The sequence below is a fragment of the Pygoscelis adeliae genome, unplaced genomic scaffold (genome assembly GCF_000699105.1).
Source record: "Pygoscelis adeliae isolate BGI_AS28 unplaced genomic scaffold, ASM69910v1 Scaffold1, whole genome shotgun sequence".
NCBI lineage: Eukaryota > Metazoa > Chordata > Aves > Sphenisciformes > Spheniscidae > Pygoscelis > Pygoscelis adeliae.
The window spans coordinates 3,251,217-3,261,671 of NW_008824051.1; the positions used below are offsets into that span (position 1 = coordinate 3,251,217).

The window sequence follows — 10,455 nt, forward strand, 5'->3', positions numbered from 1 at the left end:
AACCCCCCCCCCCCCCCTGCCTCTGCTGCAGCACCCCTTCCCAGTACCATTTTTAATTAAAGCCCCTCCGCCTGCCTTTCTCTAGGCAGCCCCTCAAGATACAAAACCGCGTTATCTCATGGTGCTTCAGACCCTGTCCCACTTGGTGGTCGCAAACATCCAGCATCAGATTCCATGACTCCAGGGCATAGTTCGCAACCTGGGATCAGTTGAGCTGTGGTCCAAAAACCTGAGGGGAGCCACTGCGCTGCCAGGGTGAGGAAGACATAACACCACCGAAACCAACAGGGTGGCAGTCCTTTTGCTGTGATGCAGGTAGCCTGGCGGTAAAGATTACCCTCCATTTCTGCCTAGGAGTCACTTGTTGGCTGACCTGACCCACCACCTCCAGCTCCAGAGGCAATCACATAGGGGCTGGAGGCCACAGCAACATTGCAGGCTGCTGAGGACATCAGAGCAAAATCTGGGGTTGGGTTGGGATCTCGGCACTTGGAAGCCCCTCTCCTCCCCAGGGAGGTCTGTGCAAGTCACGCAGAGTGGTTCAGGTGTCAGTGAGGCCTGTGGAATACATTAAGCCCCAGGACAAGCACCGGCAGAGCCGACACGGACTGCGGCAGAAGCCCCATCACATCTGAGGAGGGAAGAACAGGCTCTCTGGACAAGTGGATGTTGGGTCGATGGTCTGGCCAGCAGTGTTGCCCAAGGACTGTCCCCAGTCCAGACACAGGCAGCCATCTCAGGGGAGATGCGACCTCTCTCAGACCTCAAGCCCACCATAATCCCATTTCATGTAGCCCCTTTTCATCAATACTTCCCCCCCGCCCCCCATTAAAAAACCAAAAAGCTTCAGAAGAGGGCATTAGATGGAAAGAGATCTTTGAAAAAGATCATCACATTCATCAAGTTTTGTTCCCTGAAGCCACCAGCCTCTGTCTCAGAAGCCATCAGGTCTAGCTGGCCTGCTCCTCAAGCCCTCCTCCGCCTGGCAAGCTGTCCCACAGGCCACCAGATGACAAACATGAGGCACCAAACATCACAGACACTGTCACGCGTTGGGGTGGCCACAGCCATTCCCAGGATGGGGACTTGGACAGGAGTGGCCAACCAGCCATTTCCCAGGACTGTGCATTTCCAGCCCAGTTTGCAGCCAGTGAGTCCCCAGAGAGACCCATCACACTTCCTGTGTGAGCTCTCCAGAAGCAGTAGGTGCAGCTATCAGAAAAAGGCACCTTACCGACTTCTTACCAGGTGTCCCTACATCCATGCAAGACGCCGACTCCAGAAGAAGCAGGAGAACATGAAACACTGTTTTTTTGCAGTGCTAAAATGGTCCAATGAATATTTTTCTCCACTTTCAGGCAACATCATGGAGTGGAGACTCCATGGGATTTTTGTCCCTGAGTGGGAGTGGGATTTTTGTCTCTGACCGAGTTTTCTCAAGCTTTAGGAAAGAGAAAAGTTTAGAAGTTTCAGTTCCAGCTTAAAATGAGGAGTCAGGGTCACCTTTTTTTTTTTTCCAATTTTTTCCCCAATGTTCTCTGAGCAGAGGTCTGGACAGATTGCAGCCCTGCAGTCTAGGCAGGATTTAGCCAGGACCTTCCTCTCTTCTATGAGGAAAGGCAAAGCAGATGGTCACAGTCAGTCTTCCAGTGAGTTCAGGCATCCCTAGCAGGAAACACTTCATGTTATGGGTCCTATTCTCTCAGAGAAATGCACATAAACCAAGAACCTCTCCACTGGAAGAAGTGAAGTGGTTTTGGATTTACACAAACATGAAGGAAAAAAATGTGGAGTTCTGCATGGACAGCATATTCTGAAATACCAGGGACTAAGAAGTGCATGGAAACATAGGGAAAACATAGGGTGCTGCTTACAGCCCATCCTTTAAGGCTTTCTCTTTTGCTGATGTAGCTCTGGCCAGCTGACATGAGGAGACTGCATCTTTATGGCCATCTTGAATGGATGCAGTGCTAAGGACACCACATCTTGCACTGGATGCACTGCAGAGGATGCACATTGGAAAGCAGGGCACGAAAACAGCTGCGGAGCCCAAGCAGCATGAGAAGCTGATACTGAAACACTGTGATGACTGCACTGGAGTCTAAGCAACCCCACCACTGGCAAAGCCTTGCAATGTCAAGCCAGAAGTGATACACGAGTGCAGTAGTTAAGTGCATCCCTCTTAGGTCATGAACCCCAAAAGAGGAGAACTCCCCTCGCTGCTGTCCCACCAAGAATGACCTGAGACCACCGAACATATCAATGTCGCCCAAGCAGCAGCACAGACTCTTGCTTGTTAATCACATGGACGAAGGCATCCAGTCACCTCAGCAGTCCTCCATCAGGGCGACCGCACAGTGGTACACAGATTTGAAACACAGATTTGCTACTGACATAATGATCAATCCTGGAGAAGATGGCAGGCAGTGAGGACAGGAGGCTTTAGCAAGCATGCTTCGATGTGCACCGATCCCTCCTCTCATTTAAATTCACTCACTGTGAGTGACTGGAGAATTAGGGCCCACAGTGTCTGCAAGACAGGAAAGATACGGGTAATGCAAGTGCTGCAAGGACAGCTATTAAAGCAACTTCAAAGCTTGTTACACAAATGCAGGCAGCTGGGGGAGAAGAACTACAAATTATGTGTGCTGCAATCAAGGTTTGTAAATTATGTCAGCTCTTACAAAACACTGGGCCAAGCCTGAGAGGCAGGAGTCCCAGCGGGCTCAGAGGTTTCTGCAACAAGAAAGAAACCTAGGCTGATTTTGTAGCTGACCCCGCTTCAAGCAGGAAGGCTGGATCAGAGACCTCCTGTGGCCTCTTCCAACCTGAATTATTCTATGATTTTATGAAATGCCTGTTTCTGATTAATAGCTGTCTTGCTTCCATTGCTCAGCTGCCAACAATTGCAAATCTCAATACTCCTTGTTCTCTCTGCCACCTGAAAACAATCCCTCTGGGTTTTGATCACATACCTGTTCCTCAAACCTCCTTGGAGTTTCAAGTTCAAATTCATCCAGAAGACCAAGTGCAAAATGCCACTATGTGTGGTGAGCACTCCAGACGGACTGAACCTACAAAGTGCAGAACTGAGCTCTTCTGAGTGAAAGACTTGGGTTTTGGCCCACCTATATTCATAGGTGGGTCAGGTTTAGCCAACAGGCATGCAAAAGCCAGTGTTGGCCCAGGAGTGATGGGCAACAAACTGGCCATCACAACCATGAGATGCTGAGATCCAGCTGTCTGACAGGGACTGGGAGGCCAAAATAACTAGTGCTTGGTAGTCTGAGGGACACAATGCACACCCTTACTCAAACTATGCCTCACCCTCAAGTCTTTGGCTGGATGGGACCTTCGCAGTTTGCATCCTCTAAATTGCACTTTGGGCTTCACACTTCAGTTCGTTCAAAAGCCTCAGCTCTCCAGCAACACATAGGTCCAAACTGTGAGTGACAGCAGGTCTAAACTCTAGCACAAAACTACAGGTAGCAGATTTTGATAAGGGGAGCTCCATACTGGGTCTTCTGTTAGCAGACAGCAAATTTTCCCAGCTAGGGGAACTGGCTGCACTTGTAACCAACCTGTACAGCAAAGGTCTGAATTCCTGGAGGGCTGAAGAGCTTGAAAACAGGATAACTATGATGAGAAGAGATAATAACGACAGTTCCCTAAAAAATAAAATAAATCCCAGCATCACATGATGATCCCATCTTACATAGATGGTACAGCTGGATCTCAAATGGTTGATCAGTGGTTGGTAATAGTGTGTGGAGAGTGAACTGGCTGCCCAAAGCCGTGTGTCTCACTGACTTTCAGCTGCCCAACTGCATTAGGAGAAGCTACAAAACATACTAAGATACCTTCTTTCACATGGCCAACCTGTGCTCGCTGTTTTGACCATTGCCAAAGGGTTACCAGGCTGCACAGAGGCATGAGCAATTCTGTCTCTTAAGACATTGCCCAGCCTGTGAAAGTTTCAAACTTAGGCCACAGAAGCCAGCTGATTGACGGCAAAACCAAAACCTTGGCCTCTTCAGGCGGTTCCAGTTTATCCCCAAGACACACACCAACCCCTGCTCTGCTTGATGGACTGTTCTCATGTATTCATCCCCAGAGATCGTGGTCTAAGGAGGTGATGGAAAAACACAGTGTCAAGTGCTAACCTCTTGGGGTCTGGTGTCCAAGAGACAAAAGCAATCATGCTGTTTTCTAATGGAGATACTTTCATCTCAAATGTGTTTTCCACCATTCATTTGCATAACTGCTCATCTGCAGGGTCATGCTGTGCTCTTGCCTGTAGTTAGGAATAAGAACAAGATCAAGACCAAAGGCAGGGGGATCCCAGATCTCCTCTTACCCAGCTAATTCAGCCTCAGAGTATGCTCTGCTGGCAAGAGATCCAGGGACAGCCCTCACCCATACAGGATTTTGCCTAAATGTGATAAATTTTATTTTGTAATGAAATCACAAATGCCCTGGCTTTGCCCAGAGCACAGTATAACAGCTGGATTAACAGATCAAGGGACAGAAAAACTCTTCGGGATATTGCTGGCAGTCAGGCAGCAGCTAATAACAAACCCCAAAAGCAAGAAGAGACCCATACCCCCTTGCATTCAGCCCCCTCCAACCTGCATGAGGTGCTGCCAGCCTGCTCCCCCTGAGTGCCCCCCCCCAAGGCAGTTTTCTCCTGGGGTGCCACCCACATGGGGACCCCCAGCCCACACAAGAGGGTGCAGGACAGAGCAAAGCCAGCGGCATGCACACATGGCTGCACAATCCTCTGGATTTCACCAATGCCAAGTCTGGAGATGCAGCAGCATTTGAGTGCTCCCTCTCCCCCATCCTCCTCACCTGGCTCCCTCTTCTGCGGGCCAGACTGGCTTAGCCTGCACAGCTCCATCTGTCCTCATGGACAGAGGTCCATCCGTCCCCACCGCACGCAAGGCACCTCTGCTCAGACATGCCCCACTCCCTGCTGCCCCATCACCCCTCTGCCCCAAGCAGATGCACTCAGCAACATCAGGCTCAGGGAGACCACATGCACACACACACCCCCGTACCCACACCACTTCTTGCAACAGAGTGCATCCAGAGCCAGCAACTCACAAGACGCTGCCTGAATAAGCAAATTTTAAAAATAACAGAATCCCTCAGGACTTAGTCTGCATTATGCAGGAAACCAGATTAGCTCTGCTACAATCCAGAGGCCACAGTGAGAAATGTATGGAGTCAGCAAAGGGAAGGGCAACAGTAGGCCAGGAAAACCTCTAGGTTCAGTTCCACTCTCAACTGTTCAAGGTCCCTCCAGGTAATGTCCCGGCAAACTTTCCCTCCAATTCTAAGTGGGTTTGGCCACCTGTTAGGTACCTACCTGCTTCTGCAGGTCTAATGTTCAGGCACCGCTGAGGACGGCAGAGCAGAACCCCACCTCTGTCCTGCCTGTGGAATAAGATCGGCTTTTCTACGCATATAATTCTCCAGACATTAAGTTCCTCCTTTGGGGACTCTTAAGAAACCAGGCGAGGAAGATAAGATGCCTAAATCCCTATGTGGAGTACAAAATGCATTTCTAGCTGCATTTCTAGACCCAGTGTTCACCTTGATTCATCTCAAAGTGGTTTTGGTCTAGCAGGCAATGAAGCTGAAGGAAGACAAGGCAATGTGAGACGACCAAGGGGATCATAAACACGCTAAGCCAAAGGCAATGCTGTCAATGTCTACTTTTCTCCTCTTCGACTCTTCACTTCCAAGAAGATATTACAATATTCTTAGTGCACTTGACTGCTTGCCACTCCTGGGATGCAATCATCAACTCAGCCAAAAACGGAGCCACTTCAAAACCTGCATGCGATACAGCTGCCCTCACGCAATCTGCACGTGGATGTCTACACATGCTTTCACGTGCCATGCCCAAACGCATTCACACAGGACACAGGGACATGTGGAAGGTGTGCAGTGGCAGAGACGCACACTCAGCCCTGTGTGCCCATGTACACAGGTACCACACGTGGCAGAGGTATGGCCACCTTCAGGACAGCGTGTTCCTCCCGGTCATCCCCATCCACACCACGGTCAGGTATTTTCAACTACCCCAACTAGAGCCGCTCCCATGTAATGCTGAACATGCAGCCTCTGCGCCCTTGGGATGCACGCTGCAATTAATGGGTCAAAATAACGCTGCAGCGTGTAGTGCTTCAGGGCTGAAATCCTGACTTTTCTGGACTTCGAGAACTCAAGACAGCAGCTCTTTACCCCAGGGGAACGTCACTGGCATCACCTCTTCCCATCCCTCCATGAACAATCCCTACGAGCAGAGCCACCAGCCCTGGGCAGGTCTCCCACCCAACGGACACTCTCTAGCTGGCACGGTACTACGGTTTGAGTGAGGAAACCTGGAGGACGTCTTACGGTGTGTGTTGTTCCCCGCAAAGGGAACAGGACAGACTGCAAGGGCAGAGCTTTTCTAGAGTGCACAAGTTGGTGTGAGCAGGCCCCTGGGCTGGGTGGTGTTGGTGCTCTCACCTTCAGCAGACGATGCGACACCTGATCTTTGTATCTGCCAGTATCCCTGCCAGCCTCGCATTTCAATCACAACTTGATTTTAGCAGCTGCTTTCTCTCTCTCAGACATGCACATACACACAGGAATGCACCCCCTCAAGCAGCTGTAAAATTCAAGCTTAACTGGGTAGGTAGGGCCTCTTGTAAAGCACTTGGGACTCATGGAGGGAGGGAGCTTCAAAAATTTGGAGGATTATTGCCTTATGCCAGGATTTGAGAGGGCTCCATTCCTGGCCTCCTTGCTCTACCAGCTCTTGAGACAGCACTACTAAACTCGTATCGGCACTGTGGAGGAAAAAAGCAAGACGAATAGAGGAAAACAGGCAGCAGAGGATGCCTGAGGCTGGCTGACGTGATTTACAATAGCTAGAGAAGTCTGCTGGAGGCTTTTACCTCTCCTCCAGCCACTACCCTTCATCTACTCTCCTCGTCCCCGATTTCACGTCTCTGCTTCACCGCTGTCAGCGAGCACAAGCCCCAGCTCAGATTGGTGCTGGCCACGACTCATGGTGTCCCAGCCTAGCCTGGCAGCCACAACAGCATCTGCACATCTATTAAACCTAAGGGAGTGTTTGGGAGGTGGAGGTCAGCCTAAGCAGCATATGGAGCAACCACGTGGCGAATACCGGCCTCCCCAGGAGCTGTCTGCTGCAGATGGAAAAAGCCCAGGAGCCATCACAACGAAATCTTCTGGCTGGGGGCGACACATCCTCCCTGTCGGCTTTCCAAGACATTGAGCAATACTGGAAACCTCAGCTCCTCTCCCCCCGTGCGCGCACCTGGCACTGACTCACTGCCGTTTTGGTCCTGCAGTTTGCCAGTGGGAGTTGCAGAAGGTGGGATGTGGCGATGAGGTAATCCCAATGGCGTGTGGCTACTGCGGCGGAGGGGGGCTAGCCACCAGCATGAGTCGGCTATGCATGACACAGATGTGCCACCTAGATCTGGGTCCAGCCTGCTGCTGTGGTCATGGGGATTTTTTAACCTTGACCCTTGGTGGGAATGTGATACACCACCACGGGACCACACGTGGTCTTCTCCTGGAGAACGACATCCCTTCATGCAGTCTGAAGGCTTAGTCAACATGCAACCAGGAATGCAGTTAATAGCAGGGAAATGCAGGCGGGTCACCAGGAGTGACGCTCCAGCTGTGAGATCTTCCAGGCCAAGGGACACGATGTAGTCCAGAGAAGCAATGGTGTTTCCCTGGCTGAAATCACCCACAAACTAAGCACAAGCTCACAGCCCCGTGCTGGCCAGAGGCAGGCAAGGGGAACCACCACTGTTTCTCCAGCTCCAATTCCTCGGAGCACTGCAATTCCTCTCCATCTGAAACCATTCCACTGGTTGCAATTTAAAAAAAAATATCAGTCCAGCAAACATTGCTAAGCAACTGGTTGTCAGTGCCACATCCCACCCCGCTGAAAGTATTTGCCCTCTCCATGACCTTCTGGCAAGGAGCTTGCTGCTCAGCCCTTGCCAGATTTTGTATATTCAGCTATTGTTGGCAAGTCCAGATGGTTGGCTGGATTAGCAAAGAAAACTCCAGGAAATCTTCTGCAACCATCCTGGTGAAAAACACCCCACAGAGAGGCTGTAAGGAGCAGCAGTCCCACATCCCGGGCACTAGGATCAGGACTACGAGGTGCTGGTCTCAGGGCATTACTGTGGTTTGCAGGTCTGTGAGTCTTGGTGCTGCTGCACATTGTACAGAGGGGGTAATAGATGGAGAGCAAACATGCTGAAAACCTGGCCGGAGAGCAGAGCTAGCTGCTTGGGGCAACAACATCTGGCTGAGAGGCCGAAGGACAGCCTGCTTGCCCATGGGGACATGCTCAAGAGGTGGGTAAGACCCTCTCCAAAGTCTCTTTCCCCTCATGCGAACTTTCTTCGGGAATAGCAGCAGGGCAGGAGCACCTTGGCATGGCTCCCAGCATGGAGGTGCCCCTTGGTGTGGGGCCTGTGCTAGGATGCACCTTCCCCCAAGGTCAGCTGGAGCAGAATCGAGGTCTGACTCTTTGGGTTCACATTCATACAAGCAAGCCTGAGCACTTCCAGAATGGCTTGCACAAAGCAGCCTAAGCCAGGTTTGCCGTCGAAACCAAGTCTCTCTCTAAGCACAGCCTCCGGCAGGTCACACAGCGTGAGCCCTAGGGGCTTCCCATCTCTCACGCTAGCCCAGTCTGCAGTACTCAGCTCTCCCCCCTGCAGGAGGGACCTCTCCTAGTCAACCCTATGTTGGATTCTCTTTACATGTTCTTCCTGCACGGCCACCAGCAATTTCTCCTTGCTCCAAGAGCAGGCCGTGCTCATCCACACTTTTCTACCCAGCTCCACTGGGCAATTCAGGACGTGCTCCCAGGTTGCACAGTAGTGCCAGAGCATCGCCTGCGGCAGCCCCCTGGACACCTGTGCCATGAGCAAGGATTTCTTTCCAGAGAGGTCTTTGCAAACTCTGCACCTTCCTCTCCCCCTCGACCACCACACCCGGATCCTTCTCCCTCCTCCATCCCACCCATCAGAGCCTCCCCCAGATCTCCCAGCAGCCCCATTTCCTCCACGGCTGCTCTAATGCTCAGCTAATAGTGCATCAACCGCAGCCTTTTTCAGACATATTCAATAAATCAGAATCCAATTACCGGGTTAAGGAAATTGGAAGCAAATGCAATTAGCCCCAGCCCCTCCCACGTGCTGTGCCCTCGCTTCCTCCTTAATGAGAACTTTTCTTTTGCAGGAGCACTCAGTGCCGCATCTGCCCGCCCGGGAACAAGGTGGCTGCCACCGCACAGCGGGGGTACGGCAAGGGGGCAGCCAAGACGATCTTCCCTTTTAATAGGGCAGATGGTTAATATCCCTGGCATTAATTCTCTCCAGGAATAGCACACTCGCTCTCTCCTCAGCTATAACAGGCGTCCATCAGGGCTGACAGCTCCTCTCCGGAGAAAGGAGCATCTGGTCCTTGCTATGAAAAGGAGCTAAAAGAATGAATAAATAAAAAAGCACACTGCTTGCTTAGGGCTGGAGAACTGGTGCTGTTTCAGCATTTCAGCCTAAAAGTGCTGCATTTGGACTGGAATAAGGGAAATTCAGAGTCAGGTCAGATGCCGGGATTTGAGTCACTCTGACCTGGGAGCAAGGTGCAGCCTGGGCAGCATGGGTAGCAAGGTGCTGTGGTTGGGTCTGGCACAGGACTCCCACTGGAGCAGGGCTTCCCCCAAAAGGGGTCCCAGGAGAAGGCAGGAAAGGACAGCTGCTGCCAGTGGGCTGGGATGTAATGCCAGACACAGCTCCTCGGGAAGGGCTTGCACCGGCTGTGGGCTGAGGCCAGGCATACGCTGTGCCCTCAGAGGACAAGGACGAAAACTGCATCGAGGGAACCTTGGGATTATTTCCTACACCAGCGGCACACTCCAGCATCGCTCTGTCCAGCAGACTAACAATTAACCCCACCGACCATCAACAACCTGCAGCCGTGAAGGACAGCTCTTCCCCGATGAGTTTGGAGTGGCGACCGGAGGGAGGCTACAGCTGCACTCAAGGCAAGTGGGGGTACACCAAAACTCCCACGCTGCCCTTCCCAAACTAACAGCAGCAAGGGAGCATGGGTCCTGCAAGGCAACCCTCGCTGCAATCCTCCCTGCCTCCCTCAAGAGGTCCTCTGGGAGCCAAAGGACATTTTTGACCCTGATGGTGCTTAGCTTCCTCTCCCCCTCCCTCAGCAATAGTCCCTTACTCCCCACATTAACTCCTCTCTCTGCAGAGCAAAATAAGTGCTCAACAGTTATTTTATCCCCCTTGCACGGTCTCATTGCATCCTCTGCAAAGCAAGAGTTTCCAGCACCAGTGAAGACTTCGCCCATTGTGGAGATGCGCTCTTGCACACCCATTACTTTTC

General features: G+C 51.7%; 1 protein-coding gene across 1 annotated transcript in view; it reads right to left on the reverse strand.

Annotated features, from left to right (window-relative positions):
- Window positions 1–10,455, reverse strand: part of GALNT14 (polypeptide N-acetylgalactosaminyltransferase 14) — a 114,466-nt gene that overhangs the window by 52,874 nt on the left and 51,137 nt on the right. The gene's annotated exons all lie outside the window — the stretch shown is intronic.